Genomic DNA, 16,961 nt, shown 5'->3' with positions numbered 1-16,961 from the left:
CACTCAGTTGCATAGTCGTGAGGATATGGTCTACTGAAGAAATTATCTGTGAAATCCTGCCTGTTCTCTCTTCATATTTTCACGAAGATGCCCTTAATAAGGATTATTTTCCTTAAAGAGATAAGAAAGATAGGTCAGAAGTAATGATGTTTTCTTGATAGTACTTGGGAGCTAGAAGAGGGTGATAATCATATTCTATGTGATATTTTCAAACCATTTAGCATATTCATCTCTTATCTTGAGTTATCTTGAATGCTAATTTCTCAGTGCCTTCAAATCTCTGGTGCACCAGGCACAGAGTTCTTCTGTATGTATTTGGTCAGGTCCTGGTGCCTTTCTTGACTTCATCCTCTTAAGTGCCATTGGCATTCCATTATGTGGTATACTAGTTGCTGAAGGTAGACTCCAAATGAGATGGTTCCCTGCCAACAGTAATAAAAATAGAACATAGAGTCTCAAAGTCAAAAGGGACCTCACAAGACACCTATTCCAACCCTTACTTGAACAAAAATCTCTTCTAAACATGCCCAATAAATGATCATTTAGCCTTTCATAAAAACCTCCAGTGATGGAGAATACATTGCCTCTGAAGAAATCTGTACTTCAAGCCTAAATTTATTTCTTTACAATCTAGCCAATGTTCCATCTGGACCAAGTAGTATAAGTCTATTACCTCTTCCAACATGGCAGCTCTTCATATTCTTGAAGATAACTATCACAACCCACGTTGTCTTCTGTTCTCTGAGTTAAGTGTTCCTCGTTCCTTCAATCAATGCTCTTAGGCATGAACTCAAGGACCCATACAACCTTGATGCTATCCAGTGTATCTGTGTTGTTCCTAAAATGTGGCATCCAGAACTGAACCCAATCCTTCAGATAGGTTCTCATCAGGACTATCACTTCCCAAGGTCTTCACACTATGTCTCTATTATTGCAGAGTGCAATGGTTTCCTTGGCTGTCATAGCTCATCATTTGCCTCTATTTAGCCTGTAGGCTATCCCACGGACCCTATTCATACAAACTGCTTTCTAGCTACAGCTATTAGTGACTTTTCTAATCTAAGTATAAGACTTTACAATTTTACCAATTCAATTTCATCTTATGAGATTTGACCTAATATCATAAACTAGGGGTGGGGACCTGGTGGCTCTAGGTCCTCGGGTGCGGCCTTTTGACCGAGTTTAAGTTTTACAGAACAAAACCTTTTATTAAGGGGATTTGTTCTGTGAAGTTTGGATTCAGTCAAAGGGCCACACTTGAGGACCTAGAGGGCCACATGTGGCCTTGAGGCCACAGGTTCCCCATCCCTGTCATAAACTGTCAAGCTGTATGGATTGTGACTATTATCTGACATGTTAGCTGTCCCAGCTCTGAGTCATCTACAAATCTGAGAAGTATACCATCTAATGACTTTGTCTAAGTCATTGGTAATGTTAAATTGCATTTGGCCAAGCAAAGATCCCTACAGCGCTGTACTGAAGGGCTCCTTCCAAATTGACATTCAACCACTAACGATCATTCTTTGGAGTCTGCCATTCAACGATTTTTGAGTCAAACCAATTATATGATCTTCTAGCCAAATCTTTCTTCCCTTCAAGAAAAGCATGAAAGACTCTTCATCAACTCTAAAATTCTTACCTCCTCAGTACTTCATGCCTCTAAGACTCCCTGACTGGAGTGGGTAGAGAATGGGCAGTGGAGAGCTCCTCCCAAATTCTCTATTTCAAGAGGTTACCTATGGCAACCATCTCATCATTTCACACTCGGCTGAGCTCTTCTGAGCTTTCATCACACTCTCTCATCAGGAACCCTCCTTTGCACCCCCACATACACACTTTTCAACTTCTTTCCTACATGTTGTCTTGAGGGAAGGGACTATCTTTTGCTTTACTTTGTATTCTCAGCTCTTAGCATAGCAGCGCTTAGCACAGCTCTGGCACATAGTAGGTGCTTAATAAATGTTTATTGACTGATTATTATCATCCCATCCATCCTGAGAAATAGTTCTGTTCTTTCTTTGAGATTGCTCTTAACTCCAACATAGATTTTAAAATCTTCCTTTTTGTTGTCCTAAGCATTCCTTCTCACAGCACTGTATCATACTTTTGCATTCATCCCATATTATTATCTGCCTTTGCTTCCATCTTCTGTCCATTTTTAAAAATATATGTTGATTAATGAGTACCCTGTGCATCCACATTGATGTCTTTAGACACTTCTCTCTTTTTTCTCCCATCAGAATTGTTTCTCTTCTTTCATTCTTTAGAGCTTACTCTTTCTCCTGGGCTGACTTTCTCTATAGAATTTTAGGACATTGAGTCTTAGTAATCTTTTCCCTGATCCTTTTGAAATCTGCTTTCCTAAAATAAAGGGAGCATGTTTGACTATTCACCACCTTCTTCTATAATTATTATCAGGTCAGCACTTTGCTCTTGTTACCCATCAGTGAGGCCCCTGAGCACCACTGCTCCTCTCTTCTTCCTTTGAACTTTTCATTCCTTGGTGGAAAAGAAGCAGCTTGTTCTTAAGAGTCTACAGCACCCTGCTCTTCAGGGAGAGCCTTATATTTTTTCTTAATTCCACATGGTTGGTGATCCTTCTTAAAATCCTCATATACCCCTTCTTTTTTCCCTCTATATAACATATTTCCAGCCGGCTGACACAGGTCAGCATTTCCATTCTGTGTTCTTCTTTGTTTTCACAAAAGAACACATGGTTCTCCTGGACAATCTGGGGTGAGGGAGACATTGTTCAAGCTTTTTACCCTCTCTTCTAAGAGGGATACCAGCCTTTGCTTTGTGCATACAGAACTATTACTTGGCTATGGAGGATACACAAACAGCTCACAGTTCATTGGAAATTTTTCTGTTCTTCAAACTTACTGGAAGTGAATTCTCTTTCTTTTTTGTTTCTAATAATTTTTAACAACAATTGTCCTGGAAAATTGTGTTGGTTTTGGAGGAGGGTATCAATTCTGTTATTATCACAACTCACCTAGTAAGCATGTTATTAAAACACCTTTAAAGGCACTCCCAACTTCCTTTTTTCCCACTTAAGAGTAATTTATCTTTCTTCCAATTGCATATAAGGATAGTTTTTAACATTCACTTTTATAAGATTTTGAATTTCAATTTTTTTCTCTCTCCCTCCTTTTTCCCTTCCCCAAGACAGCAAGTAATCTGATATAGCTTATACGTGTACAATCATATTAAATACATTTCCACATTAGTCATGTTGTGAAAGAAGAATTAAAAGAAAATGGGAAAGCCACGAGAAAGAAAAAAATAAATAAAAGGGAAGGAGGGGAATAGTATGCCTTGATCTGCATTCAGATTCCATAGTTCTTTCTCTGGATGTGGATAGCATTTTCCATCATGAATCTTTTGGAATTGTCTTGGATCATTGTATTGCTAAGAAGAGCTAAGTCTATTATAGTTGATCATCACAGTGTTGCTGTTATTGTGTATGATGTTCTCCTGATTCTGCTCACTTCACTCAGCATCAGTCCATACAAGTCTTTCCAGGTTTTTCTGAAATCTGCTTGTTCATCATTTCTTATAGCACAATAGTTTTCCATTACCCAACTGATTTAGCATCCCCTCAATTTCTAATTTTTTTCCACCACAAAGAGTTGCTATCTTTGTACAAGTGGGTCCTTTCATCCCCTTTTTTATGATCTCTTTGAAATACAGATCTAGCAATGGTATTGCTCTCCAGAATGGTCGGATCAGTTCATAACTTCGCCAACAATGCAATAGTGTTCCAATTTTCCCACATCTTCTTCATTTTCCTTTTCTGTCATATTAGCCAATCTGATAGGTATGAGGTAGTACTTCAGAATTGTTTTAATTTGCATTTCTCTAACCAATAGTGAGTTAGAGCATTTTTTCATATGACTATAGACAGCTTTAATTTCTTCATCTAAAACTTCCTGTTTGTATCCTTTGACCATTTATCAATTGAGGAATGATTTATATTTTTATAAATTTGACTCAGTTCTCTACATATTTGACAAATGAGGCCTTTATCAGAAACACTGGCTATAAAAATTGTTTCCCAGCTTTCTGCTTTCCTTCTAATCTTGGTTACATTGGCTTTGTTTGTGCAAAACCTTTTTAATTTAATGCAATCAAAATTATCCATTTTTCATTTCATAATGTTCTCTATCTCTTGTTTGGTCTTAAATTCTTCCTTTCTCCACAGATCTGATGGGTAAACTATTCCTTGCTCTCCTAAACTGCTTATGGTATCATCCTTTATGTCTAAATTACTAAATCACAATTTTGACCTTATCTTGGTATGTAGTGTGAGATGTTGGTCTACGCCTAGTTTCTGCCATACCATTTTCCAGTTTCCCCAGAAGTTTTTGTCAAATGATGAGTTCTTATCCCAGAAGCTAGAGTCCAAATTCCTTTCACTATTATCAATAACCTACTATCTTGTCTTATCAATCACCTTTACTTCTCCTCCTCAAGTCCTCAAGTTTCTCCTTTTTCTTGAGTCTTTCACTTTCTCTTTATGCTAATTGAAGTCCTTAGAGTGAGTCTTTTTTCAGCTGTAGCTGAGTATTTTTCCTTCTTTAGCTTATATACTTCAACTCAAGTTCTACAAAATTTCTTCTCTTTAAATTCAATCTCTTCTTCACAATTCCAGTGTCTACCAACTCATTTTCCATATTCTTCTCCGCCTTCTCCTTCTTGTTCTAATACAACCTCCTCCTACAGAAACCAGAAATGGAGAAACATTAACAAATCAGATACAGTTTCCATCTCTTTGTTGTCGTTCCAGTTTCATATTTGGGGGATGTTTTGGTTTAGTTGAATCTGATGCCAAATTCTCAGCAAATCTGTTTTCCCCTCCACATTTTACAATGTTTTGTGAGATTATTACCATCATCTTCAAAACTCTATTACTAATGAGTTTGTATTCTACATGGGTATTGTCCTGGCACTTGTAAAGAGACCAATCACTACTCTATATAAGTATATTAACATTGTCTAAAACCCACATCTGCAAGAACAATTATACAAACCCATAAATGCATTCAAACAAGCCAAGTCATTTCCAAATGCCCAAGATATTGAAATTCTGGCTCTGATATGAAAATAATTACAGCTGTGATAAAGCCAGGCAAAGTACAATGTCCCAGAGCATGTAGATGTGCAAAAATTTTTTATTTAAAAAATTACTTTTTTACACAATGTTACCTTTTTAGAAGGCAAGAAACTATAAGTGTGCTCACATTTGGCATCAGATTAAACTGCATGAATTCTAAGTTAAAAGTTAGGGTCATAGATTTAGGGTTGAAAGCAACATCAGAGATCATCTAGTTCAATACCCTTATTATACCGATTAGGAAGCTAAGGCCCTCAGAATTCAAGTGACTTGCCAAAAAATCACATAGTTAGCATTAATACAGATGGAATTTCAATTCAGTTCCTCCAACTCCAAATTGAGTACTTTTTTTACCCAACCACAATTGTATGTATTTTTTTTTTCAGAGAGAGATTGAGAGAGAGAGGGAGAGAGAACAAGAACATTTCGGAATTGTAAGTAGTAAGAAGGCATAGGCAATAGCTATTATAGTCCATCAAAGGATTAAAGAATTACTTTACCTGATACTCTAGCTATAACAAGTCACAAATTAGCTATGTTTGTTCATGAGACATTAACTTTGTTGACCCATGTATTTGCTGATATAAAAAGAATTATTATTTATTTTCAAGGAAGCAGATAGATATTGGAAAGGATGGGTTTTCAGTACTTGGCTTTCTAGTCAACAAAGACAATTTGAAAAGTTTTGAAAAGCATGCTTCTCTCTTTCTGGATATTTATAGTATTTGCTTTTTAGCACCTAAAGAGAGAAGCATAGATAGCTTCTTGGGTGAATTGATGGACTACAATGACTCTCCACTGCTTCCTACAGACCCTTTAGTCTCTCTTCCTTCCTTCTGCCCTCACCTAACATCCCATGAAGTTAGAGTATAATTTCATGCTTCTGGAAGCTTCTATTATCTGATACTGTAATTGCTTGAATTTTTTTCTCCTAATAAAATCTCTTCTTGAGTTTTTTCCCTTCCTGTTCTCATTCTTTCTTCCTTTATTTTTTTCCTGTTAATTCTCAGTAGCTTTGGATTTGTCCAACAACTGAGAGATCTCATAAATGGGGTTTTGGAGGATTTTTTTGTTTTGCTTTTATTTTTGGTAAAAAAAAAAAAAGAGTCAAGTTTAAAAGTCACAAACTTCTTTAGAGGTGAGGTGTGGCAACATTGGATCTCTGCTGGTAATTCTCTTGGCCCCCATAGAAACATGGCAGTCATTATGTCAGAGGTAATGGAACATAGCACAGGAATATGAGACTTGAGTTCAAATTCCTTATTAGCTGCTTGTTATTAACTGTGTACTTGAGCAAATAATATCTCTTCTCTGGGTTTCTAGTGTTTCTCATTACTAATAATGCTTGCTCTAGATTGGTTTTTTGAATGATTGATCTTTGATCCTTTTTCAGTAAAAGCAGAAGAGTGTTTTTTGTTGTTGGGGGGATGGAAAGAAATTGAAATGTTAATTGAAAAAATATTTTTTCAAAGATGAGGGGGTTAGATTTGAAAACATCTAAGTCCTAGCTCTGAATCCTATGAAACAGATTGAACTGTGGCAAAAAAGTGCGCTGGGATGTGGGTCATTGTTCTTACTGGCTAAGGTAACTCAAAATTATCCTTCACAGCAAAGGCTTTCAATAGGTTATTTAAAAGCTCATTGCAAAAATGTTACCCTGTAACCTGAGACTTAATGACCACCACTGCCTCATCACATCACTATGTACATCTGGTATAGTGGGTAGGGTCAGTAGCCCTAACTTCTAGCTGTGCCATTTACTGGCTATAGTCAGATAAAAATAACAACAGCCAGCAGCAATAATAATAATGATGATCGTTTAAAACAGTTACAAGACACATTTTGTATAGCCCTTTTAAATTTCCAAAACCACTTTCTTCACAGTGGCTTTGTAAGTTAGGTAGAGTAAGAATTAGGCCCATTTTATAGATAGGGAACTGAGGTTCTTAGAAGTTGTTACTTGCCTACGGTCATATAGCTAATTAGGATCTAAGGCAGGATTTGAACCCAGGTCTCCAAACTACATATCCAAGGCACTATCATTATGACATACTACCTCTTCATTAAATTCTTTTGATCTTTCTCTCTCTGTCATATATATACATATATGTATATATGTATAAATGTGTGTGTGTGTGTGTATATATATATACACACACATACATATGTATGTATGTATAATCTGTTTTTGAAAATTGTTTTGTAGAGATAATTGCTGCATTTGTTGCCTTGTTTTTAATTTTTTGGCTTATTGAAATAATTAGAATTTCTAGAACCATATGAAATAATAGCTCAGAGAAGCAGACACATTCTCAAACTCTTCCAGCTGCTAAAAGGCAGAACTAAATCCCAGTCTCCAAACGCCCCATTCTAGTAATCTTTCCCTTCAGGGCCTTTTTCAGGAAAGAAGTAAGCTTTATTTGTATATTCCTGGAGCAGATGACAGAACTGGGGGAAGCACAGGAAGGTAACATGTTTACAGGGCTGAATAATTTCACAAGCATAGACCTTACTTTAAAAAAGAAAAGCAATTAATTCTATTTTTGGTAGAAAATTGTTGTGCATTAAATAACATTTCTTTCCAGAGAGGTAAAAGGAAAAAGCAGAACATATCATTTCTAGGCTAGTCTTTATTCCCACATCTAAACGAGTGATGGGGCTGTTTCAGGGGCGTGTTTTGTTGTTATTTTTACTAAAATATCCTTTGGATTGCCTGAAATGACATTTAGATTTTATTTGGTAATGTTACAAACTGCATTTAATAGCAAGATCAAAGGCCTCAGAGAGTGTAGAGGCATGTGGGTAAGACCGAGAATCAGAGAGAAAGGGCACCTGGGAGATTCCATAGCCTGAGCTTTCCAAAGGGTGTGTCCATTAATTTGACAGATTTGTGCTAAGTTTGCACAAAGACTTAGCTGATGTAGCTCGCATTCACAATGTGCGTGTAACTTAGTGTGATTATAATGAAATGTTTCCCTGAGAGAGACCGAAGACATGGGTTTGAGCCCTGGAATTCAGCCTTCTTTTTGTGTATTGTCTTCCCCCACTAGATAATAAGCTCCTCGTAAGCAAGGATGATCTTTTTGGTTTTTATTTGCATTACTTGCACTTAGCACAGTGCCTGGAACATAGTAGGAGCTTAATAAATGTTTATAGAATTGAATTGAGTTCCGCTGAACTGGGTCTACCAACTATGACTCCCTAGATAGATAAACTTTTCTTACTTTTGTCAGTTTGTAATGAGTCTTATCATTGCGAACTATTAACACTATTTATTTAACTTTTACACTAGCTATTTCCTAACACATAAGGAAACAGGAGACTATGTGTGTGAAAGCATACTAATGTTTGTGAGAAACAATGTAGCCCATTTGAAGGAACATGCAACCGGCAGTTTGCAGACTTAGGTTTGAGTCTTAGCTATGACATTTGCTTACTTCTTGCCACATATTTGCTCCTACATAAAAGCCATTATCTCTAAATGACAGCCTTCCTGTATTCTTGAAGTCTAAGCCATCAGAAAACAAGATTTCATGTGCCTTATCAAGGTGGAAAGGTTTCAAGTGTATTCCAAAAAACAGAACGTGTCTGTTATCCAAGGAACATACATTGCAAGCAGGAAGCGACCTCATGTCCAATCCCTTCAATTTACCCAAGAGGAAACTGAGGTTGGGGAGAGGTTGTGCCTTGTCCATGGCCACACAGTGTCCCAGTCAGCATCTGAATTCATGCCTTCCTGAATCTAAGCCCAGCTGTCTATTCACTGCACCACCAAGTTGCCTCAGTCTGAGCACCTTAACTAAGAATAGAAAGGCTGGTTGCCAAAACATTTCCCACAGATTGATCAATTTTTTGGTCATGACAACCTATGTAAAGTGCAAAACTAAATGCAATACTAAAGGCTAGGTAAACTAACTAAAGCAAGTGCAAGGAGTGGCCAAAAAGTTGCAGAAACCCTGACTCACCTCCAGAATAAAACAGTCTGAACTTCCAGGCAACATTTCAGTGACCAAAAATGAGGTACATTTTTTTGCCTTGGAACTTTGACCAGCAACCAAGCCATCCTTCATTCCACCCTTTGCATATAGAGGTGAGGCACAGTAGCTCTGTAAGGAAACCGAGGCCTGCAGAGGTGACCTGTCTTGCCCAGTGCTAGGCACAAAGCCCTTCATGCAGTAGGTACTTTTAATCAATGTTCTTAGAAGGAATGACTTGCCCAAGGTATCCCAGACAATAAGGATCAGAGCGAACTTTGCCTCCAAATCTTGTGGCCCTTCCACTACACTGCAGTGCCTAGCTTTGGTTAGCCCTCTACTTACCTAAGCTACACCTGATAGCCAAGAACAGGATGCTCTCTACTGCCTGCTTTTCAGTTGTTATTGTTGTTGAGTTGTTTTCTGCTGTGGCCAACTCTTTGTGACACTATTTTGGGGTTTTCTTGGCAAAGATTTTGGAGTAGTTTGCCATTTCCTTCTCCAGATCATTTTACAGATGAGGAAACAAAGGCAAACAGGGTGAAATGACTTGCCCAGGGTCACAGAGCTAGTAAGTATCTGAGGCTGGATTTGAACTCAGGAAGATGAATCTTCCTGACTCCAGGCCCAACATCTATCCACTGATCACCTAGCTGCCCCCATGTTTTTATACATGTGGCTAAATGAAAGTTACTCTCTTATAGACATTTCTACATAGGGGCAGAAGGGCCTGTGGATTTGTCATGTTTCATAGTATATTAAAACTCAGCTTTTTGTTTTTTAAAAAATACACTGATTTTTGCAACAACCATATTTCCCTAACTAGATGAAAGCTTCTACTCAGCAAACTCATAAAGCTGTTGTTCAAATGGGATACTTCTTGGTTTCAGAACTCTCAGGGGGATTCCTCCCAAAAGGTAGTCACTTGGGAACTTGAATTCAGAAGGTGAAAGGGTCTCGTTTAGCTTGGCTAATGCAGCAGCTGCTACATCAGTTTAAAGAATAATCAAAAGGCGAGGCATAGTTTTGAATCGTGTTTGTGGTTTTTAGTCAACATGAATCTTACCTTCTCATACCTTCGCATAAAATGAAACCCAGGTGGACGCCTCATACAAGAAACCGGTTCTTTGGAACCAGGCGCATTGGTTGTTTGGGCTGAGGAGGACCCTTAGAAATCATGTCATCTAAACCTCTCATTTTACAGCAAGGAAATCGAGGCTGAAAAAGGTTAAGTTATTTGCCCACGGTCAGACAAAAAGTAACAAACTAGGAATTCAAATTCAAAACTGCTAACTTCAAACTGAGCATCCTTTCTACCATACGATGTTGCCTTCATATATGTAATAAAAATTATATGATAATTTGCATAATCCACTACTCAGACAAACTATTTTACCTTTCATTGTGCTAAGGATTCTGAGTACCTTTTCTGTATCCCCTTCAATCTCTCTCACTCAGTTTTGCCCTGTCTGTAATACAGGTCTTTGCTTCTAACAAGACTTTTAGGTACCCCACAAATGCCTTATTCTCTGTCTCTTTGTAGTTCTAAGCCCTACCTCCCTCCTCCCAGAGGAAGACTTATTAGTTTACCAGGGGTAGGAAACCTGGGGCCTCGAGGCCACATGTGGGCCTCTAGGTCCTCAAGTGTGGTACTTTGAATAAATCCAAACTTCACAGAACAAATCCCCTTAATAAAAGGATTTGTTCTGCATAATTTGGATTCAGTCAAAAGGCTGCACCCAAGGACCTAGAAGGCCAGGTGTGGCCTTGAGGCTGCAGGTTCCCCACCCCTGGTTTTAACCCTTTCACACATCAAAGGCAAGGACAATGTTTGGGAGGCTCTGAAGGAAAGTATGGGAGAGAAGAGGTATTAGACTAACAACCAGACTGAAGGTCCACAGAACTGTTGTGCTGACCTCCTTGTTGTATGCCTGTGAAACCTAGACAGTATACCAGCACCATATCCGGAAACTGAATCACTTCCATTTGAATTGTCTTAGGAAGATTCTGGAGATCACTTGGCAGGATAAGGTACCAGACACTGAGGTTCTTTCTCAAACTAAACTGCCAAGCATTCAAACTCTGCTGCCAAGAGTGCAACGCCAATGGGCTAGCTATGTCATTCGAATGCCAAATGCACACTTGCCAAAAAGACTATTTTATGGAGAACCCACACAAGGCAAGCACTCACATGGTGGTCAGAAGAAGCAATACAAGGAAACTCAAGGTTTTTCTTAAGAACTACGGAATTGGGGCAGATAGGTGGTGCAGTGGATAGAGCTCTGGCCTTGGACTCAGGAGGACCTGAGTTCAAATCTTGCCTCAGACACTTGACACTTAATAGCTGTGTGATCCTGGGCAAGTCACTGAACCTCAATTGCCTCAGCAAAAAAAAATATGGCAGACACTGGCACAGGACTGCCCAGCATGGCACATTCTCATCAAAGAACGTGCTGTGCTCCATAAGCAAAGCAGAATTGAAGTAGCATAAAAGAAACATGAGATGTGCAAATTTAGAGAATCCACCCCAAATGTTCACTTGGATCATTTGTGCCCAACCTGTGATACAACATTCCAAGCTCTCCCTGTGCTCTGATCAGCCACAGTCAGACACATTAACTTGACACTAATATGATCCTCTTCAAGAACGAAGGACAAAAACCAACCAACCAACCAACCTGGCAGATAGTAAATGATATAGAATAGAGAGAAACAGAATGGTGTCAGAGATCAATCAAAAAGCATTTATTCAGTGCCTGCTGTATACATGGAGATGATATAGAGCAGGGTTGTTGTAAGGATGAGGACTAAATGAGATCTCTGTAAACTTGGGTTTGTGAGCCCTAATGGTCAATATCAAAATCAGCCTGATTATTTACTTTGCATTCAAAGGTGGAGGAGCTCTATACAATCAGTTAAAACAAGACCTGGAGCTGATCATGGCTCAGAGCATGAGCTTCTTATTTCAAAATGTAGACTTAAATTGAAGAAAACAATTATACTGTATAGGTATGAGCTAAATAACATCCCTTATGAATATGAGGGATTAGATTTGGTAGAGTGTCTGAAAAACTTGGGATTGAGGTTCACAACACTGTACAGGAGGAAGCAACAAAAAAACATTCCAAAGAAAAAGAAGAGCAAGAAAGCAAAATGGCTGTCTGAATAGGCTTTACAAATAGCTAAGGAAAGAAGGAAAGGGAAAGGAAAATGAGGAAAGGAAAAATATACCCAAGTGAATGCAGAATTACAGAGAATAGCACGGAGAGAGAAGGTTTTCTTAAATGAGCAATGCAAAGAAATAGAAGAAGACAATAGGATGAGAAAAACAAGAGGTTTCTTCAAGAGAATCTGAAATATCAGACTATTCACTGGAAGGTCAAATATGAAGCCAAAGCTTAAATACTTTGGCCACATAATGAGAAGATAGGACTCATTGGAAAAGACCCTGATGTTGGAAAAGAATGAAGTCAAAAGGAAAAGAGGATGGCAAAGGATGAGATGGCTAGATAGTATCATGGAAGCAACAAACTTGAGCTTGGACAGACTTCAGAAGATAGTGGCACACAGAAAGGCCTGGGGTGCTATGGTCCATGGGGGTCATGGTTAGACATAACTGAATGATTGAACAAGTGGGCCATATAAATGCTAGCTATTATTATTTTGAGGTAAAGGTATTCTTTGGCTCATCCATTTAAAGAAAAGATCTGCTTTTCACCCTGAACTTAAATAAGCTTCCTGCTATTGACTGTATAATTTATTTTCAAGAAAATGCACAAACACATGGGCGCACATATGCAAAATAATGGTGAAAGGTAATAATGTATGTGCATTCCTACTGTCCTGGAGCCCGCTTTTGGATGAGGTCATTAACCCAGCAGCAATAAAAATAGAATTTGAAAGCATGGCTTGGGTAACAGAACTTCTCTCCAAGCTCCCCTCCAGCTCTAAATCCTTTGATCCCGTGGAGCTGTAGACCACCTCACTTTTTTGCCTTTTGTTTCCTCATCTATAAAATAATGTAGCTTGGACTCCTTGGGGTGATGGAAAGAGCAGTGGATTTGGCATCAGAAAATCTTTCATTGCATTCTTAGCTCCAATGTGGCCTCAGTTTTCTTACTTGTAAAATAGATACATTAATACTTATTATCTCTTTTGTAAACTTTAAAGCTATACCTTCACCTCCACTGTCACCATCATTACCACCACCACCACCACCACTACTACTATTACTAAAATTAAGCAGCTAGATAGCACAAAGCATAGAGCACTGGGCCTGGAGTCAGGAAGACCTCAGTTCAAATCTGGTCTCAGACATTTGCATGCTGGGTGACTCTGGGCAAGTCACTTAATCTCTGTTTGCCTCAATTTCCTTAACTGCAAAAAGTGGGTAATAATAACATTTACTTCCCAAAGCTGTTATAAAGATCAAATAAGATGATATTTGTAAGGTGCCTTACAAACCTTAAAGTCCTATCTAAACACTTGCCTCAAAGGTCTATTTGAGCTCTAAAGCTTATAATTCTACAACATAGCCAGAGAATGAGGGACTATGGAAGAGTGAGGGAAGGCAATTGGGAGCAAATTAGATTGATGCTGATGGGACTTTACTCATAGGCGAATTAGCCCTGTCTCCCAGCACCTGGTTTCTCTTACTTAACACTTCATACTAACAGACTTGTTTCTGAGTCCAGAACAATTTAGAAGGGGGTGGGAGGACCAAGAAGGGAAGAGCCGTTAGAGGGAATGAGAAATAATAACTAAAAGCCTGACAACAAGGGACGCTATCCCTCTCCAGAGAAAGAACTGATATTGTTTGAATACACACTGAAGCATGCTATTTTTTTCACTTTCTTTCATTTTTTTTCCTTTTATTTGAGTCTTCTTGTACAAAATGACTAACGTGGAAATGTTTTACATAATTTCATGTATATAACCTATATCTGTTTGCTTACCATCTTAGGGAGGGAGGGATAGAATTTAGAATTCAAAACTTCAAATAAAAATGTAAAAAATGTAAAAAAAAATAGCTGCTAATAGGCAAAAGAGAGAGATCAATGGATTAGCTAGAAATACCAGACATCACATCAAATGTATATAAAAGATTAATGTTTAATAAATCTATGGAAATTTTTTTTAAAAGCAAGCACAGACACTCAAAAGGTCCAATAGATTTGAGTTATTTACTTTGTGGAAATGCAGTCTTGTATGCCTCAATAGTTTCCCCAAACCACTCTGTATGACAGTATAGCACAATAATTGGCCCCCATAGAGATGGCCTGAGAATGCTCAGAATACTTCCAGTGCTGAAGACAGGGAAATTGTAATTGAACATACACACTGAACAAAGATTGAGGACTTAAAAGAGACAAGTTTCACTTCTGCTAAAAAAGAAAATGTTCATTCTCTGCAAAATTGAATAAACAAGTCATTACTGTAACAGAATTCAAAAGTAACCTCAGATTCATTCAACTCAAATGGGAATAAAAACTTAAGTTAACCAAACTTCTCTTGGGTTGGAATAATCAACTTCATACACACAAGATAATCAGTGCGTGGTTGAACAACATTTCCCGTGACAAAGATCTGAGATTTTTAATGGACCACAAGACAGTCAACAGTATACATGGTCACCAGAAATGTTAATGTGATATTGAGCTGCATTAAGAGAGGTATAGAGTCTAGTAATAGGGAGGGGAGGGCAGGTAGGTGGAGCAGTGGCTAAAGAGCCAGGCCTGGAGTCAGGAAGACTCATCTGCCTGAGTTCAAATTAGGCCTCAGACACTTACTAGCTGTATGACCCTGGGTGAGTCACTTATCCCTGTTGAGCTGGAGAAGGAAATGGCAAACCACTCCAGCATCTTGGCCAAGAAAACCCCAAATGGGGTCACAAAGAGGCAGACACAACTGAAAAAACACTTGAACAACAGTACCTCTGAACTCTACCCTTAACAAATCATATCTAAAAGGCATGTTTTGGGGAGAACATTATAGAAATGCTGTTGATAGGTAGCAGAAGATGGCGATCAAGAAGGGGATTTTTAGCCTGGGAAAAGAGAAGGTTTGGGGAAAACATGATGGATATCTCCAAGTAGTTGAAGGATCATCGTGTGTAGAAGAGATCAGAGTTGTTCAACTGGACCTTGCAGAGAAGAACTAGGAGCAGGGGGAGGAAGCTGGAATGAGTCAGATCAAGGCTTTATGCCAGGAAAAACTTCCTAGCAATTAGAGCACCCAAAGTGGAGCTGGGCTGCTGCAGGAGCAAGGGAACAGAGACTCAGAACTGGGATGAACCTCAAAGGTCATCTAGTCTGACCCTTTCATTTGGCAGATGAAGAAACTGAGGTCTAACTAAGAGATGTGGCTTATCTAAGCTGCCATGGCACAGAGAGTAGCAGAAACAGGATTCAACTCAGGTCCTCCGATTCCAAGGTTTTCTGTTTATTATATGTATTACATGGCAGGCCTGTTATAGCTGGTAGTTTTCAATTTGGGCAGCTGAGTGGCACAATGCATAGAGCACTGGGTCTGGAGCCAGGGAGATGTGAGTTCAAATCCTGTTCCAGATACTTTCTAGCTGTGTGACCCTGGCCAAGTCATTTCACCCTGTTTGCCTGAGTTTCCTTGTCTGTAGAATGAGCTGGAGAAGGGACTGACAAACCAGCAGTGGATCTTTGCCAAGAAAGCCCCAAATAGGGTCACAAAGAGATGGAAATGACTGAACAAAATTTTCAATTAAAGGTTCAATGACCACATTTTGGCAATGTGATTAAAAGTTATTCTTGTTCAGATTTAAGTGGACCTAAATGGCTTCTGAGCTCCCTTCCAGCACCATGAGTATGTAATTCTGTAAACAGAATGATTTGTGCACTAACACAAAAGGGCAGCATTGGACCTGGAGTCCAGCAGGGTTTGGGGTAAATCCTAGACCTGCTTCTGACAAGCTGTATGACTCTGAGAAGGCCACTAGACCTCTCTCTGGGTCCTAGTTTCCTCATCTGTAAAACAAAGAGAATTGAAAATTATGGTGATGGTGGTGATAATGATGAAAATGGTTCTTACACACTTCAAGGTTTACAAAGCTCTTTACGTATATTTATATTTACCTATATGAATACGTATATAGTTACATATATTATTTCATTGGAGCCTCATAATAACATTGAGAGGTAGATGCTAATATTATTATCCCCATTTAGCAGATGAGAAAATTGAGGCTGAGGAAAGTTCAGTGATTTGCCTAGAGTCACACAGCTAGTAAGTGTCTGAGGCAGGATTTGAACTCAGATTTCCCTGACTCCAATTCCAACAATCCATCCATTGTTCTACTCAGCTATTTTAGGATCTCTAAGTTCCTGTTTGGCTCCAAATTTTATTACTTTGAGGAAATCACTTCTCTTTGGGCCTCAATTCCCTGATATGTAAAATGAAGAGTCTAGAACTGAAAGAGCTGGGTTTTCCCCCCTGACAACTTTCCGCAGACTCATAGGATGAGTCTCTGAATCTATTTAAGCTAACCTCTTGTCAAGCTGAATGATCCATATTTTTAGGTCCAAGGTAGAAGTTCTCAAATTTTTTTTTTAAATCACTGGGCCCCTCTAAAAATTATTGAGGACCCAAAAGAATTTTTATTTACATGGGCCATATCTATTGATATTTACCACATTAGAAATTAAAGCTGATAAATTTTTAAATGTATTAATTAATTTTAAAATAACAATTAAAGCCATTACATGTTAACATAGATGGTATTTTTATGAACAATAACCATATTTTCCAAAACAAACAAAATTTAGTGAGAAGAATGGCATTGTTTTCCATACTTTTGCAAATCTCTTTAATGTCTGGCTTAACAGAAGACAGCTGGATTC

General features: G+C 38.4%; 1 protein-coding gene across 4 annotated transcripts in view; it reads left to right on the top strand.

Annotated features, from left to right (window-relative positions):
• The window catches only part of C1QTNF7 (C1q and TNF related 7), a 151,942-nt gene that overhangs the window by 88,447 nt on the left and 46,534 nt on the right, over positions 1–16,961 (top strand). The window contains exon 2 of one of the 4 annotated variants that reach the window (XM_078148198.1): positions 5,503–5,550. The exons of the other annotated variants lie outside the window; for them this stretch is intronic. The gene's annotated coding sequence lies outside the window, so the exon portion shown is untranslated. The remainder of the gene's footprint in view (positions 1–5,502; positions 5,551–16,961) is intronic. 4 annotated transcript variants of the gene reach the window in all.

Source organism: Phascolarctos cinereus, unplaced genomic scaffold (assembly GCF_003287225.1).
Source record: "Phascolarctos cinereus isolate Bilbo 61053 unplaced genomic scaffold, phaCin_HiC Scaffold_9;HRSCAF=440, whole genome shotgun sequence".
Taxonomy (NCBI): Eukaryota; Metazoa; Chordata; class Mammalia; order Diprotodontia; family Phascolarctidae; genus Phascolarctos; species Phascolarctos cinereus.
Note: the sequence above shows the minus strand (reverse complement) of the source record. Positions and strands in the feature narration are given on the sequence as shown.